Here is a 16,524-nt window from a genome sequence, read left to right as displayed (position 1 = left end):
TGATGGGCTCTGCAGTCACCTGGAAGACAAGCCTCTGGGCATGCTTGTAAGGAACTTTCTAGTTCAGGTTAGAGGTGGGAAGACCCATCTACTATGGGCTACACTGTTCTGTGGGGGTGGGGCTCCACACTGAGAAAAGGAGCTGAGCACAGGTAGTCAGCTCCTACTGCTTCCTGACAGGAGATGAACATGGCCAGCTGCCAACCCGTTCCTGCCATGATGAACTGTACCCTAAAACTGTAAGCAGAAGCAAACGCTCCTTTCCTTTCTTAAGTTTAGTTTCTCAGGGTATCTTATCACAGCATCAGGAAAAATAATTAATATATCCCCCAAAAAAACCCTTTGATAAATCTGATTATACAAAAATTGAGAGCTTTGTGTTTGGTGAAGAAAACCAGGGACACTGTGACAAGTAACAGATTGGACAAATCTATTTTCAAATGTCCAAGGAGTGTGAAATTGCTGTCTAAAATATATGAATAACTGAAAAAAGCCACACACACACCACAGGACAAGCTGGGTGCTGTGGTGCCTGCCTGTAATCCCAAGCACTCCGGGAGGCAGAGGCAGGCGGATCTCTGTGAGCTCGAGGCCAGCCTGGTCTACCAAGCAAGTCCAAGACAACCAGGGCTACACAGATAACCCCTGTCTCAAACAAACAACTCCCCCAGGAACTGCAGATAAGCACATGAAACAGGCATGGAGGAGGACATGCGAGCAGGTGCAAGGCTAAATAATAAAACTAATGACAACCAGACAAATGCAGATTAAAGTGATTGCCAGAAAACACCGTTTATTATTTTATTTTACTTATTTTATGTATATGGGTGTTAGCTTGCATGCATGTTTGTGCACTATAGGCGTGCCTGGTGCCAGCAGAGACCAGAAGAGGGCATCAGATCCCCTGGCACTGGAGTTACAGATGATTGTGAGCTGCCATGTGGCGTCGGGGAATCGAACCCAGGTTCTCTAGAAAAGCAGCCAGCCTTCTTAACCACTGAACTATCTCTCCAGCTCCGGAAAACACTCTTCTGACTTTACACTAACAAAAATGAAATATCTGCAAAATAACCAGGTATGGTGAGGGACTGCAGATTGAGGAATGGTCATCTACAGCCAGAGGGGTGTAACTGATGAGGCCATTCTGAAGGCCTAACGGTCTGGGGTAGGTGGCCTAGAGACTGTCCCACCTACATACATATGGTTGCTTGTGAGCCCCGAGCGCTGGAAGCAATCAGGTCCTCACCACCAGCGCACTAGAGCGGTGGCGTGTGTCAGATAGATCTGTAATAGCTGGAACATCAGTAGTCCAGACATACACAGCTCAAGGTGGCTGTACCTGTCACACCGAGAAAACAGACACAGATTGAAATACGTGAAAAGTATTTATCTGAAATGTAGATATTATACAAGAGCAGGTATAAAAAAGGATGTACACCCTAATACAGCAGAAGAGTTGCACATGGAGAAAGAACACAACTGACCAATGCAAAGAGAAGTACATGGAAAAAGATTGGGTAGATGGATAAATGGTGAGTGCGAGGATGGAAGGAGGGATGGAGGAATGGATGGGTGAAATTCTCACCACAAAAATGGTCCGTATTTCAAGTGAGAGCATATATACCTCAACAAAATACGATTTCCTTAGTCCTCTGCAGTAGAAGTGCCATTCAAACAAAACCTCAAATACTTGAAAAAATAAACTACAGGAACGTTGATGGATTTTCCCCCACAAAAGCATTTCTAGAATAAATTCTGCTAAAAACATTTTTTTAATATAGGTTCTTTATATTTTTCCCAAACTCCTCTGGAATTTTAAGTACTAGGACACTGGGCTGGAGAGACGGCTCAGCAGTTAAGAGCACTGGTTGTTCTTTCAACATCCCTGAATTCAATTCTCAGCACCCACATGGCAGCTTACAACCATCTAAACGGGATCTGGTGTCCTCTTCTGTCATGCAGGCACACACACAGACAAAGCACCCATATGCATAAATAAATAAATATTTTTTTAAAGTACCACAACACCCAGTTTGCATTTGCTTCTTGCTTAAATTGTTGTTATATTTGTGTGTGTGATGAGAATGTCATAGCATGTGTGTGGGAACCAGCCAATATGCAGGAATCAGCTGTTACCTTCCATAGTGTGGGGCCTAGGGTTCCAGTGTAGGTTATTAGGCTCGTTGGCGAGCACTTTTACCTGCTGAGCCACCTTGTGTTTGCTTCTTTCCCCACCCCCAAGCGACAGCATGAACACAGCCCCCCACCACCACCACAAATTATGAAGTGGAGTTTCCTGCATTTAGAGAAATCACAGGCGTCAGCACGTCTGGAGTGTAATGGATAAGCTTTGCCCTGGGGAAAGCACCTTCCTGGTCATGGTCAATCCTGTGTTGTATTTGCCTCTTGATGAGCTTTTTATATAGCCCTGAAAAGATTTATGGAGTTCTATTTATAGCAGGCAGCATTCTAGGCACCTGAGATAAACCCTCTAACAAAGCAAAGATCTTCACCCTCAAGGAACTTATATTCGGAAGAACCTAGTAGATATAACTAACAAGTCAATTGTACAGTGTCACCAATCATAAGTATTCAGAAGAGAAACGTCACACAAGGCAAGATGATTCAGAGAGATGTGTCGTGGTGCTTTGTTTTGTAGCAAATGGAGATAGAACTGTGAGCCTCCCTGAGAAGGTAACTTAAAGGAGGGAAGCCAAGCACACAGTGTCCAGAGAGAAGAATGAGCCAGTGCAAAGGTCCTGAGGCAGAGGCATGCCAGGAAGTTAGTGAGACTGGCATGACGTGAGAAAATAGGAAGTAGTGGGGCATGAAGCCAGAGAAAAGAGATTATGTTTGGGTATAGATCATGTGGGAACTTGGAGCCATTTGTCTGGACCTTAAGGTTTTTCTCTGAAGAGGAAAGGGCGTTGTGTGGAGTTTTGTTTGTTTTGTGACAAGGTCTCATGTAGGCCAGACTGGCTTTCAACTTGCTCTGTAGTTGAGAATAAACTTGAACTTGTAATCCTCCTGCCTCCTGAGTGCTAAGATTACAGACATGTTCTGACATGCGCAGTTCATGCAGCAGGCCTGGATCTGTGGTGCTAGGGACACATCCCATGGCTTCATGCACCTCAGGCAGGCACTCTGGCAACTGAGCTACCTCCCCAGTCCTGGAATCAGCTTCGCTGTCGGCCTCTTCAGTGGGAAGATGGAAGGCCCAGAGCTCTGTGAAGGTGGGCTGGACTGTAGACAATCCTCTAGGAACACGGACGCTGGACAGAAGAGGGAAGAACAGTACAACAGCCAGAGACCCACTTCAAGTTCAAGTAAACAGAAATAGAACATATTATTCAGTAGCTATGTAATGAAACCCTGTTTTTTTAAAAAACAAGATGTCTAGAGAGATGGCTCAGTGGTTAAGAGTACTGGCTGCTTTTCCAGAGGACCTGAGTTCAATTCCCAACACCTGCATGGCAGCTCACCACTGTCTGTAACTCCAGTTCCTTCTCACAGACATACAGGCAGAACACCAATGCACATGTAGAAATGAATAAACTTGAAGAAAAAAAAAGCAGCAGTGAAAATAGACTGGCAAAGTGGAGGTTTTCCTGCCAGCTAGTTCCCACGCCACTTTTGCCTGGCAGAGGCTGTAAGCCCTTGGTCTTGGACTCTTAGCAACCTTCTAGCCTCTGGGCGCTGTTGCTACCTGCCTCCCTGGAGCTAGTCTGGTGAATGAATATCCCGTTCTGTTCAGGCCCAGATGAAATGAATTCTTCTGTCTCCAGCTGCACCACACCCTTTCACCGCCTCCCACTGAGTTCTGGTTTCTGGTCTAGACAAGACAGTTTTGTGCTCATTTGCATAGCAGAGATTATTGATATCAGTCAGATCCCCAGTGAACAAATTCTCAAACCTGTCTCAGCCCAGGTTCCCAGCTTCAGCCTCAACCCAGCTCCAGTCTCTTTTCCTAGGCAGTGTCTTCTTCCCTTTCCACTGAGGAGGACATCCAGCAAAAGTCCCCAGGAGCAGAGTACTGATGATGACTGGTATCCCATGGAGATGACTCAGTTACCATCACGGTTTGTTCTATCACTGAGCAGCCAGGGGAAATGAACTCAGCCACGGCTGGAGCCCAGAGGGATGTGCAAGTGCCCCTTAAAATGGGGAGGTCAGGCCAGGGATGTAGCCCTGCTTGTGCAGTGCTTGCTAACACATACTAAGCCCTTAAACTGAGCATGGGGGCACAGTCGTGAAATCCTGGCAGGAGGATCACAGTTCAAAGTTAATCATTAAGACAGAAAATTGAAAAAAGATTTTTTTATTTATATATTTTGTATGTAGAAGTATTTTGCCTGCATGCGTGTCTGTGTACCACTTTTGTGCCTGGTAACAACAGAGACCAGAAGAAGGTAGCTGATCCTCTGGAATTGGAGTTACGGAAGGTTGTGGAATGAAACCCAGATCCTCTGAAAGAAGAACCAGTGCTCTTAACTGAGGAGCCATTGTTTCAGCCCATACATAGAGATTTTTAAGCCAGCCTGGGCTACATGACATCCCATGTTTAAAAAAAAAAAAATGTTGTCAGGTGTCTGTGAAATTCCTTTACAGATTCCTCATTTCTTAAATCCCCTGGCTTCTTTCACCCATTTTGTTACTTCTTCCTGACTCTTAGATTAGTGTATCTCAATCTTTATTTATTATCAACCTGGTAAGGAGCCTTTCAAAATATTTGTTTTTAATGTTTAATTATATATATATATATGTCTGTTTGTCATCTGTGTGTGGGTATATGAAATGAGTGCTGTGCCCTCAGAGACCAGAGGTTTCAGATCCCTTGGTGTTGGAGTTATAGGCAGTTGTGAGCCACCTGATGTAGGTGCTGGAAACTGAATTTGGATCCTCTGAGCCATCTTTCCAACCCCAGTAGCCTTTTTAGACAGTTTCTTCCCTAATCATCTCCCACATCTAATTAACTTGTCATGCAGTATGTAAGAAGTTTAGCAAAAGGCTGGATCTCCAGGACATTGAAGCCACAGTAAAAAGAAGGTCCAGTGGCATTTGCCTGTAATTCTCCCACTTTGGAGGACATCATGGGCTTGGGGCCAGCCTGTGATAACAGTCAATAGTAAGAGGTTAAAAAGCAAACAAAGTAATACAAGTTACGTAGCTAAAGAGTTGGCATATCTGGCTGACATTGCAGCTTGGAGATAGAGTACTTGCCTACTATGTGCAAAACTCTGGGTTCAATCCCCAACACTGCAAAAATAGATATAAATGGATCAACTGGTTGTTGGGCATAGTAGTTACTTTTCTGGTGTTGTGATAAAACACCATGGCCAAAAGCAAGGTAAGGAGCATTATTTTAGCTTATGGTTCCAGGAGGCCAGAGGATATAATGCAGGGAAGGGCAGGTATAATGGCAGGAGCAGGAAACTGGCTGATCACATTTTATTCACACACAGGAAGCAGATCCAACAATCAGGAAGTGGGGACAGGATAAACCCTCAAAGCCCCTCCCTCCTCCCTTCTCCTGCATCGACCTGAGTTCTCCAGCAAGGCTTTGATTCCTTAAGGTTCCATTGACTTCCCCAGGCAGTTCCACCAACTAGGGACTGGGTGTTCAAGTAATGAGCCCATGGGAAATGTTTCTCGTCAACCCACAACAGGTAAGAAAAAGGGTGCTTAAAATTTGATCAACCCCCCCACACACGCACAGAGTGAGAGGCACATAAGTAGATAAATGTAAATAATTTCTTCAAAAGATATACTAACCTGGGCTAGTGACAAAGAGTACTTACTGTTCTTACACAGAATTTGAGTTTTGTTCTTGGCACCCATATTAGGTGATAACTACCTGCAAACCCAGTTCCAGGGATTCTCGTGCCTTTTCTAGATTCTGTGGGCACCTGCATAAACATGAAAAACACACATGCATGCAATGCAAAAGTATATATGTGCACCTTCATATATACATACTTATATACAATATATAGAGTGTGTGTATGTGTGTGTACACACACCAAAAATTTACTTATACCCCTGGCAGTTGAATTCATCGCTGATTTGCTTTGAAGAGTTCTCTCTTCTGAAGTATCATATAAATAAACTTAGACAGTATGCATGTTTTTGTTGTGTGGCAACTTTCTTCCTCCTGAAATTTTTGATTCATCCCTTCATTGTGTGCATCTGTAAGTCCCTTCCTTTTTATTAATGAGATTCCATTTTATGGATACGGTAAATTTGCTATCAAAATTGAGTTATTTCTGGTTTTGGAATCTTATGAATTGTATTATCTGGGGTTCTATAACAAACAGAACTGATAGAATATATATATTCATCATTATATATTATTATATATATTCATTATACACACACACACACGGGATTTATTAGACTGACTTACAGAATGTGGTCTGTGTGGTTAGTGGTGGCTGACTGACTACGGAAAGGCTGGAAATCCAGTAGTTGTTCAGTCCATGAATCTGGATGTCTGCAGTCCTAACCTGGTACTGAAGGCCTGGAGAACTCTTGGGAGCTGTCGGTTTTTGGTCTGTATGAGAATCTCAAAGGAGTTGGTTCCAATATTAGTAAAGGAATGCTGCAGCAACAGGGCAGGTGAGCTTGCCAGCAAGAGTGAGAACAAGCAGCAAAAAGTAAACTTTCCTTCTTCCATGTCCCTTCATCTTGGCTGACACCCGTAGTAACACTAACATTTAGGGCAAGTCTTATGGCTTCAAACAATCTGGTTAAGAAAGCTCACAGGCAGGCCCAGCAGCATGGGTTCTGGTTAATTCCAGATGGACTCCACAACCAAGATTAGCCACGACATGAATAAAGCAGTTATGAAGATTGGTGACAAATATGTGAGTGGACATTTTCTTGTGTTTCTTTTATGATAATACATAAGGATAAATTAGTAGGCCAAGCATATGTACATGTAAATTTTATAAATAATTGAAAGTTTTCTATAGGGGGCATTGGCAATCCTATCTTTGAAATACAAAGAATCTTGCTTACTATTCTGACAACATTTGGTATTATAGGTTTATTTTGGCTTTCTAATTGAGTGATTAGTAGTGTTTCATTGTAATTCTTTTTTTTAAGATTTATTTATTATTTATACACCATGTCATACTGTAGATGGTTATGAGTCACCATGTGGTTGCTGGGAATTGAACTCAGGACCTTTGGAAGAGTATCAAGTGTTCTTAACCTCTGAGCCATCTCTCCAGCCCTCGTTGTGATTCTTAAAATTCTTTTTCTTTTCCTTTTTCTGAGACTCTGGCTTAGAATGCCTAACAATTGTTCTGTCCCAGCCAGCCAAGTGCAGGGAGTATAAACATTTTGTTCTTTTGGATCCCCTGGAACGGGGGTTATGGATGGTTGCGAGCCACCACAGGGGTGCTGGGAACTGGAACTGCGTCCTCTGCAACAGCAAACGCTCTTAGCCACTGAGACATCTGTCCAGCCCTAAGATATCGGTCTTTTAAGGTTTTAGAACTGTTAAGGACTAAAAGACAAGGGGGAAAGGTTATGGCTTAAAAGGCAGTGTTGGAATCCTGGAGAGGAGCCCTAGAAAGCCAAGGGCGATGCTCTTAAGGTGAAGTCTAAGTTTCAATGGAGGCTGTATGTGTTGGGGATGCCAGGACTCTGAGACAGCTGCCAAGAAGAAAGCATGTAGAGTGGAGTTGGCCTAAGAGAAGAAACTATGCATGCTTCAGGCTGGAGGCGTGGGGCTGCCTAGGCTTTTGTATCCGTTAACTACATTAGCCCCAGATGACAGGTATGAAGATGAAAGAGCTGATATTTGCCTTCGTAGATTTAGAACATTTTAAAATTTTTATTTATGTGTATGGGTCTTTTGTCTGCATGTAGTCTGTGTGCCATATGTGTGCTTGGTGCCCAGGAAGGGCAGAAGTAGGCATCAGATACCCTAGGACTAGAGGAGAGGTGTCATGTAGGTACGGGGAATCAAAACTCAGTCCTTTGGAGAACAGCAAGTGTTGTCAACCACTGAGCCTTCTCTCTAGTCACACACAATGTCCCACTGACCCCCTCTTTAAAGAGAGTTTCACTATGCAGCCCTGGTTAACCTGGGACTGTGTAAGTCAGGATGATCTTGAATTCACAGAGATCCACCTGCCTCTACCTCCCAAGTCTTAGGATTAAAGGTACGCACCACACCTAGCCTGAGAGTACCTTTGATACTAGAAATGGTCATTTATGTCAAAAAGTGTGGCACTGTGGTGATTTGAATGAAAATGGCCCCCATAGGCTCATAGGGAGTGGCACTATAGGATGCATGGTCTTGTTGGAGCAGATGTGGCCTTGTTGAAAGCAGTACGTCATTCGGGGCAGGCTTTGAGGTTTCAGATGCTCAAGCCAGGCCCAGTGTCCCTCTCTGTTCCTGCTGCCTTCAGATCTAGATGTAGAACTCTCAGCTACTTTTCCACGTCTGCTTGTGTGCCACCATGCTTCATACCACGACAATAGTGAACTAAACCTCTGAACTGTAAGCCAGTCCTGTAAGTTATATGTTTTCCTTTATAAAAGGAATGTTTTCCTGAATGTTTTCCTTTATAAAAGTTGCATGGTCATGGTGTCTCTTCAAAACAGAAACCCTAAGACAGACCCAAGACCAACAATTTGTGGCCTGCAAAAATGAAGAGTCCAAGTGACAATATATAGGCTCAGATTCCAATTTTTTTTAAAAGATATTCCTAATGACTAATGAACACATGAAAAAAAATATTTAGAAATCAAGATAGGCCTGAGAATTCTAGATTATTTAGCTATTAAATGCACATTTAAAAAAAAGAGGAAGAAAATAAACTTTAGTATTTTATTCATGCCTAATGAAACTCTTGCAGCTCTCCCTCTAAGAACAGTCTGATTCATTCCTAACTTCTTCCCCCGCAGCAGTATTAATTTTGTTTTCTGTTGTTGTTGTTTTCTTTTCTTTCTTTCTTTTTTTTTTCTTTCCTGCCAGGACAGGGTTTTTCTGTGTAACAGCCCTTGGTGTCCAGGAACTCACTTTGTAGACCAGGCTGGCTTCAAACTCACAGAAATCCACCTGACTCTGTCTCCCAAGGGCTGGAATCAAAGGCATTTAACACTATACCTGGCTGTTTCATTTTTATGACAAATCATTTTCAATTTTGTTTGTTTGTTTATTTGTATAAATGCAAAGCTAAACCACAAGCATGCAAGGAATCACACCTTATGTTTATTTCTGTGGGCCCATCCTACAAGTTGCTGACCAGTGTCCAAGCTGGGGGTGAAGGGATAGGGAGGTCACCTGAGACCAGGCTGGACAGGTGCCTCCAGGCTTTGGAGCCTAAGCTTCAGTCCCTAACACTGAGGGTGAGCCAGGAAAAGGATCCTCTTGCTCCCCTCTGCAGTAAACATGTGAGCCTTGTCCTATAAGGGTTGATGTGCAGGCTTCAGAATCAGCCTGCTTGGGTTTGCATCTCTTCCATCACTCAATGTTTCTGGATGCCTCTCTGACAGAACTGGTGGGATTCTGTGAGAACAATTCAAGCCCCTAGTGAACTGTCTTGTCTGGGGAATAGTGAGGGCTCAGCACCAGCGATTTTTATTAAACCTACATGGCTAGGTAAGACCCATTCTCCATTCTCACCTTTCTCCACACCCAGCAGTAAGTGATCTGACAAATAAGGGTCCTGGGTCATTTGACCCCCATTTTTCCCTTTTGGCAGGCAGACCTGTAACAAGAATGGGGAGCGTAAGGACCCAACCCTGCCAATTACTTTGGCAAACCACAAGAACTCACGGGGCTCAAGATACAACCCCTCCCGTTGTAGAAAAGAAGAAGGTGATAAATCCACAGTAACAGCACCCATCTCTTCTCCCTCCCAGAAAGGAAGCTGTAGCTTGGGCCTGGTTGTCCTGACAGTGTTCCCTAGGGCCTTCCTCCTGACCTAGACACCGCCAGGCGCTCCTGAAACCCCTGAGGGACAGAGACTCTGCAAGCCAGGTTGGGGCCCTCCCAGGTGCAGAACCGGTAATCGGGCGGGCCTGGGGGTAGGCGGCAGCTGCAGATCGCGGCCAGGGAGAAGGGTGGGAGCAGCTGGATCCCGGGAAACTTGGCTGGCGCTGCGGGCCTCGCGGGGGGCTGACATCAAAGGCTCCGGCTCCGGAGCGCGGAGGGGGAAGGGGCGGCGCCGACCCTCGCGTTTCTGGATTTCTCTTAAAAAATGACCTTGGTCGCCTTCTTTGCAGCTGCAGACTTTACATTCTTGCTGCTCTGGGGAGGCTGCGTGTAGTCTATGGCAACAGGTGCGGGCTGCTCCAAGGTGCTCTTGGGCATCTGGCGACAGAAGGTGTTCAAGAGAGATAAACAGGAACGACAGACGACCAAGTAGACTGTGATTATTTAGATGCAAATATCCGTGAAGACTCTGGTACCCGGTGTGCAAAGGCTCCTCATGCTGAGTGTTGAGACCTCCTTCCTACTTGGAAAGTTCTGGAACTTCTCTACACCCCCCCCCCCCCCCCCCCCCCGCGTAAGAGGCCAATGGGCCTCAAATGGTGATGGGCTTCTGCATTCAGTGGGCAGAGCTATGTGCTTCTGGGCATGTCCCTGCTTCTGCCTACGGTGGCCTGAGAGAGGGGCCTTGGAAACGGGAAACCGCGGGTGGGTTACGGAGTTAGGGCTGTAGCTGCTTCTTCAGTTAATAAGCAGGTGGGAAAAGTGAGTGTGGTGGTAAAAGAACAGAATAAAACGCCTGGCCAGATTCCCCGCACCTGAAATTCCGGCACTCAAAAGGATGGATCAGGAATGAATGAATTCCAGGCCAGCCTGGGCTACACAGTGAGCCTCTGTTTCAAAAAAACTGAAAACGAAAAAAGGAGAAGAAAGAGGGGAAGGAGGCAAAAGGAGAAGGAGACAGAGGAGAGGAGAAAGTAGGGAGGGGAGGAAGAAGAACGGGGAGGAAAAGAGGAGTTAGGAGGAAGAAGAGGAGAGGAAAGGAGAAAAGCAGTCTGGCAGGCAGCTCGGGGAACGGTCAATAGGAGCCAAGTCCGTTGCTAGGTCAGCACCAGGATGAAGGCTCCAATTGAAAGGGATTTAAAGCTGGACAGTGGCTCTTGGAGCGCACCCCTGAGCCAGCCCCAGCTCCTTCCCTGGGAACTCCTCAGAGACGCTACCTACAGAACCAGAAACTCGGAGCGGGCCCAACCACAAACTGAAGCCAGGCTGGCATCAGTTTGAGAACTTTCAGCCTAAAAAAAAGGGCCTCTGGCTTGGGAAGGGGAAACTGGACCCTTTCATTTTCCTCATCAGTGAAAAGAGGGTGGAATTAGGTCTGTGGACGCATGGCTGTGGGGACCAGGTGAGGCGGCGTCACCGCTGAAGGTTGGCACCTTGAGCCCGCCTGGCTTGCCTGGCCTGCACTTGGTTATCACATTGTCGAGTTTTTGAACGAGGAAAACGTCTCCCGTGACAGCAACTAATTAAACACAGCATCGTCTGTATCCCCAAGGCATTTTGGATTTAGCCCGCTGTGTCCTCACTCATATTTCCTATGTTCCAAGATGGTTTCTTCTATTCTAGACTAGTGTGGGCTCCTAGCATGCACAGCGGACCCTGCTGCCGCTCCACAGGATGATAATTTGGCTTCCCAGGAAATATTACTCGCAGAGAAAGCTTTATAGAAGCCTTTATAGCCACACAAAAATATTATTGTTCCCTTCCTCCCTCTCTGTCACTTTCTCATCTTCCTAATAAGGGAGCTCCATTGTTCTCATTATAATTTAGACCTAAAAAATGCTGACCCACAGACACATTAAGCAACCTGCTCAAAGCCATCTTCCTAACCACAACTTCCTTGTCAAAGCCCACTCTAAAACACAGCTAGTGTTTATCAGGCTTTTCCCCCTAAACGGCAGGCATTGTTCTCAGGGTACAAGCGTTAACCCTTTTCATTCTACAAGCATCTATGAAGTGGCTTGATTGTCTTGTTTTTAACAAATGATGAAACCAAAAGCCCAGAGAAGTTAAAAAAAAACAAAACAAAACAACAAAACAACAACAACAAAGCATTCCCAAGGTCATCTGTGAGCTTGCAGTGAGTGGCACAGCCCAGCTGGCTACCCCCAACCCCTCCGCTGAGTGATAGGCCGTCTTACTCCTCTCAGATGGCATGGCTAGGAATAGGGACATAAAGGGTCTTGTGCTAATGTTGCCAAGCTGAGCTGGTCCTATGCACAGGAAGCTGTGACCCAGCCAGGTCAGCGCCCCCCACCCCCTACCCCCACCCCACCCGCTAATGTAGCCAGTCAGGCTTAAGGTGTCACAGAGTTTGACAGCTTTAACAAAGGAGGTGTCATCCGGAGAAGATGAAAGAGCAAAGCTGTTTATTTGAAGATTAGGGACTTAAGAAATGTGTGCGGCTCTGCAGGCAGCACTTCTCGTCCTCTCCTCTGTGTTCCCGACAGTGTTCACAGGGCTTTAGGGGTAAGAACGCCCCATAATCCAGTTTAATGTTACAGGGCTTTCCAGGGAGCACAGATGCCTCTCTCCTTCCAGCCCTGTTGGGAAGTGCCCCCAGTGGACAGAGCATACATCACAGGAGTCTGGAGATGTGGGTCCTGGTCCTCCTCCAAGAAAAGAGAGACTAATTTTACATTTCCAGATTCCAAGTGCTCTCCCCCACTGGGGTCCAATAGGGTGGTCACTTGCCCTGAGTAGCTGGTTCTTTTTCTCTGCTGCTCCTGCTACATGCACATGATTGAAGAATCAGGCCATCCTAAAGTGTTAGGTACTTCATTTTCAGCGTGTATTTTTTTCAATCAAAATGTTTTCACTTATACTTTCCCCACTGGGTTCTTTTTTAAATTTTGTTTTCTTGTTATTATTATTTATTACATTGTTTGTTTGCGTGTGAGAGAGAGGTGTGTGAGTACACACGTGCCTTTGCATGCTAATGGATGTCAGAGAACAACCTGGCAGACTCCATTTTCTCTTCCACCTTCACATAGGTTCTGGGGGTTGAACTCGGATCATGAGGCTTAAACAAGAGCCATCTTGCCATGGCCTCTCCCCTGCTTAAGATTGATTTTATTTCACATTATCTGTGTGTGTGTGTGTGTGTATATGGGTATGTGCATATGGGTGCAGGTGCCTGCAGAGGTCAGAAGAGGGCATCAGGTCCTCTGGAACTGGAGCTACCTGCAGTGTGGGTACTGGGACTGGAACTTGGGCCTTCTGCGAGAACAGTACATACTGACCCATGTCTCCAGCGTTACCGGGTTCTTTTAGATTTTTATCTGTTTTTAAAGTTTTCATACAAACATAAATTGTATGTTGAGCATGTTCTCCCCTGTCCATCCTTTCCTGTCCTTTATCTCTCTTTATTGCCCTTTGCCTCCTTATACAGTTTTCTTCTACTTGCATGCCATATATAAAGGTGTTTTTATATATATCTATGCGCAATCTAGGAATCACAAATGAGATAAAACAGATAATATTTGTCTTACTGAATTTGCTTTAGTCCACTTATGATAACTTCTAGTTGCATGCATATTCTTTTAAACATCATTATGTCATTCTTTATGAAAAAAAATTGTATATGTGAACATTTTTCCTTAGACATTGATCCTGGTTAGTGTTGTTAACTTGTCACAAGCTAGGCTCATCCAGCTTGTCACCTAGAAGAGGGAGCCTCAATTAAGAAAATCTTCCCATAAGATTGGATAAGATTGGTCTGTGGGCAAGTGTTTTCAGTATTGTCTTGGTTAATGATTGTCATGGGAGGGCCCAGCCCTCTGTGGGTGGTGCCATCCCTGGGCAGGGGGTCTGGCATGGATAAGAAAGCGGTCTGGGCAAGCCAATTAGCAGCACTCTTTCCATGGTTCCCACTCTGGTTCCTGACTCCAAATTCTGGGCTTGAGTTCCTGCCCTGACTCTTTGATGAGGGACTGTGATGTGAAACTGTAGGCTGAAATAAACCATCCCTCTCCAAGCTGCCTTCGGTCATAGTGTCTTGTCACAGCAATAGAAACCTAAGACACCATTCCTCTATTGATGGATACTTACATTGGCTCTGTAATAAACACTGATGTGCAAGTATCTCTGGGGTGTGTCGACCTGAAGTCCTTCTGGTTAACAGCCAGGAGAGGTTCAACTGTTGACTATCAGTTTCTGCTATGGGACTGAGAGTTGTCTGCAAGACACTTGGTGGGAATGTTTGTCTCCCTGACCAGGTGAGACAAGGAGTTGGTAGGAGCCTGCATAAGTCAAGAGAAGCAACTAGAGCCACTTGTCAGGATTTATGACATAGTTTTGCACCTTTCCACCCTGGGAATCTCACTGGCACAGAGAGAAAGGGGGCACCAGACTACACTATTTAGAGGGAAGAGGGAAGAGAAAGAATAATATTGCTAGTTCAAGAACTCTGTCTGTCCCACAGTAGCACTTCTCAACCTGTGGATCGAGACCCCCTTGGGGTTGAATGGCCCTTTCACAGGGGTCACACAAATATTTACATTATGGTTCATAATAATAGCAAAATTACAGTTATGAAGCAGCAATAAAAATTTTGTTTGGGGTCACCACAACCTGAGGAACTGTATGAAAGGGTCACAGCATTAGGAAGGCTGAGAACCACTGCCATGAAGTATGTAGTGATCAAAACCTCAGAGGGGCAGTATATCTGCCAGGTTCCTAGTCATGGATTGGATTTTAACTAATTTACTCTCATGGCAGTATTAGAAAGCCCTTATTATCGTCTTTCCAGTTTCACAGAGGACTACAAAATATGCAAGGCTTGGCAGTGCCCAGTGCACTGGGCAGACACAGCCCAGGATCTCACTGCGTATCCTGGACTTGTCTACGTGGCATCAGCAGCACCAGCTAAGATGCCAGGCTCAGCATCCCAGCTTCAGCACCTGTATTCCTGCTGTATCTTGCTGTCTTCAGAGTCACAAGAACAGTTTTCTTGGAAGTTCCTTCTCCAGGACTCTATCTGTGTCCTCATGCTCAGACACCTGCTTGCCAATCAAAGCATGAGGAATCTGAGAGCACAGCCTGGCTGTGACAGCAGCACTCAGGAGAAGCAAGCAGATCTCAAATGGAAGGCAAGGCTGGGCTACATAGTGAAGCTCTGTTTTTAAAAGGTAGGGGGAAAAACAAGGACACAGGTCTGACAAACTGATAATGACAGATTCATGGACATCTCCTTGCAATGACAAAATGTAAGGACCACTGGATAATGCACTCCCAGACAGGTAGGTTCTGCTGTTCCCAGAATCCCACCCTCCTGCAAAGGAAGCTTCAACATTGTATTCTAAAGTCAGGTTAAGGACTGAGACTTCTTGGGGTTTATTTCATTTTGCTTATTTATAGGCTTTTATGTAGCCAAGACTGGCCTCCGACTCTATTTAGGCTATTCTTGAACTCCAGATTCTCCTGCCTATACCTTCCAAGTGCTGGGATCGCAGGCATGTATCACCACAATCAGATAGAAGGGGCTTGTATTTGAAAACAATTTCACCAACCCACTTCAGATTTGTTGGCTCCATATCCTCAGGTGTGTGGCTTGGGGCATCTATGTTTTGTTTGTTTGTTGTTTGTTTGTTTGTTTGTCTAGCCAGTCAGCATGTGCTTATTTATTTAATTTATTTTTGTTGTTGTTGTTGTTGTTGGGGACTCTATATTCCAGACTGGCCTGTAACTCACAAACCTCATGTCTTTGCCTTCTACAGAGGCTCCTCAAAGCTAATGTCAGGGATCAGTGAGGCCCAACCTGCAAGCCAAGGGCACTAAGAACTCTTCCATAAACCAAGTCCAAAGATCCAGTGTGTATGGGATGCAGACCGAGGGCTAAAGACCAGTGGGTTCTTGCCCTAAGGTGGGGAAGGTTCTGAGGAGTTAAAGATACCGGGAATCCCAAGCATTTGGCCTTTGAATGTGTAGAGAACTGATGATGATGACAATGATGATATCGATGATGATAGAGCCATAAGAGAGAAGAACTGGGATGGAAATGAAATTCAGTGGTAGAGATTTTACCTAGCCTACATGGGGCTTGGATTGGCTCCAAAGGTGGTGGGAGGGAGAAAGAAGAGGAAAGGAGGGAGGAAGGAGTAGAACACTCCTAGGTCTAGAGGGAAGCATTTCTATGCCCTGCATCACCTTAGGATTCAACTTTGAATAAAGAGGGGTTTTTGAGGATAGGAATCTAGCTCAGTTGGTGGAGTCTCAAGGAAATGAAATGAGTTTGCTTCTCATGTGTGTCCGCATGTGCTATGCATGTCGTCTTAAAGTTTCTATTGCTGCAGTGAAACGCCATGACTGAAAAGCAAGTTGAGGAGGAAGGGTTTTATTCTGCTTATATTTCCATAGCAATGTTCATCATGGAAGAAAGTCTGAACAGGAACTCAAAGAAAGTCCAGAGAGAGGAGCTGATGCAGAGGCCATGGAGTGCTGCTTGCTGGCTTGCTTTCCAAGGCTTGCCTTGCCAGCTTTATTTTTTATTTTATTTTATTTATTTTATTATTTTA

This window comes from Meriones unguiculatus, chromosome 5 (genome assembly GCF_030254825.1).
Source record: "Meriones unguiculatus strain TT.TT164.6M chromosome 5, Bangor_MerUng_6.1, whole genome shotgun sequence".
Taxonomy (NCBI): domain Eukaryota; kingdom Metazoa; phylum Chordata; class Mammalia; order Rodentia; family Muridae; genus Meriones; species Meriones unguiculatus.
Note: the sequence above shows the minus strand (reverse complement) of the source record.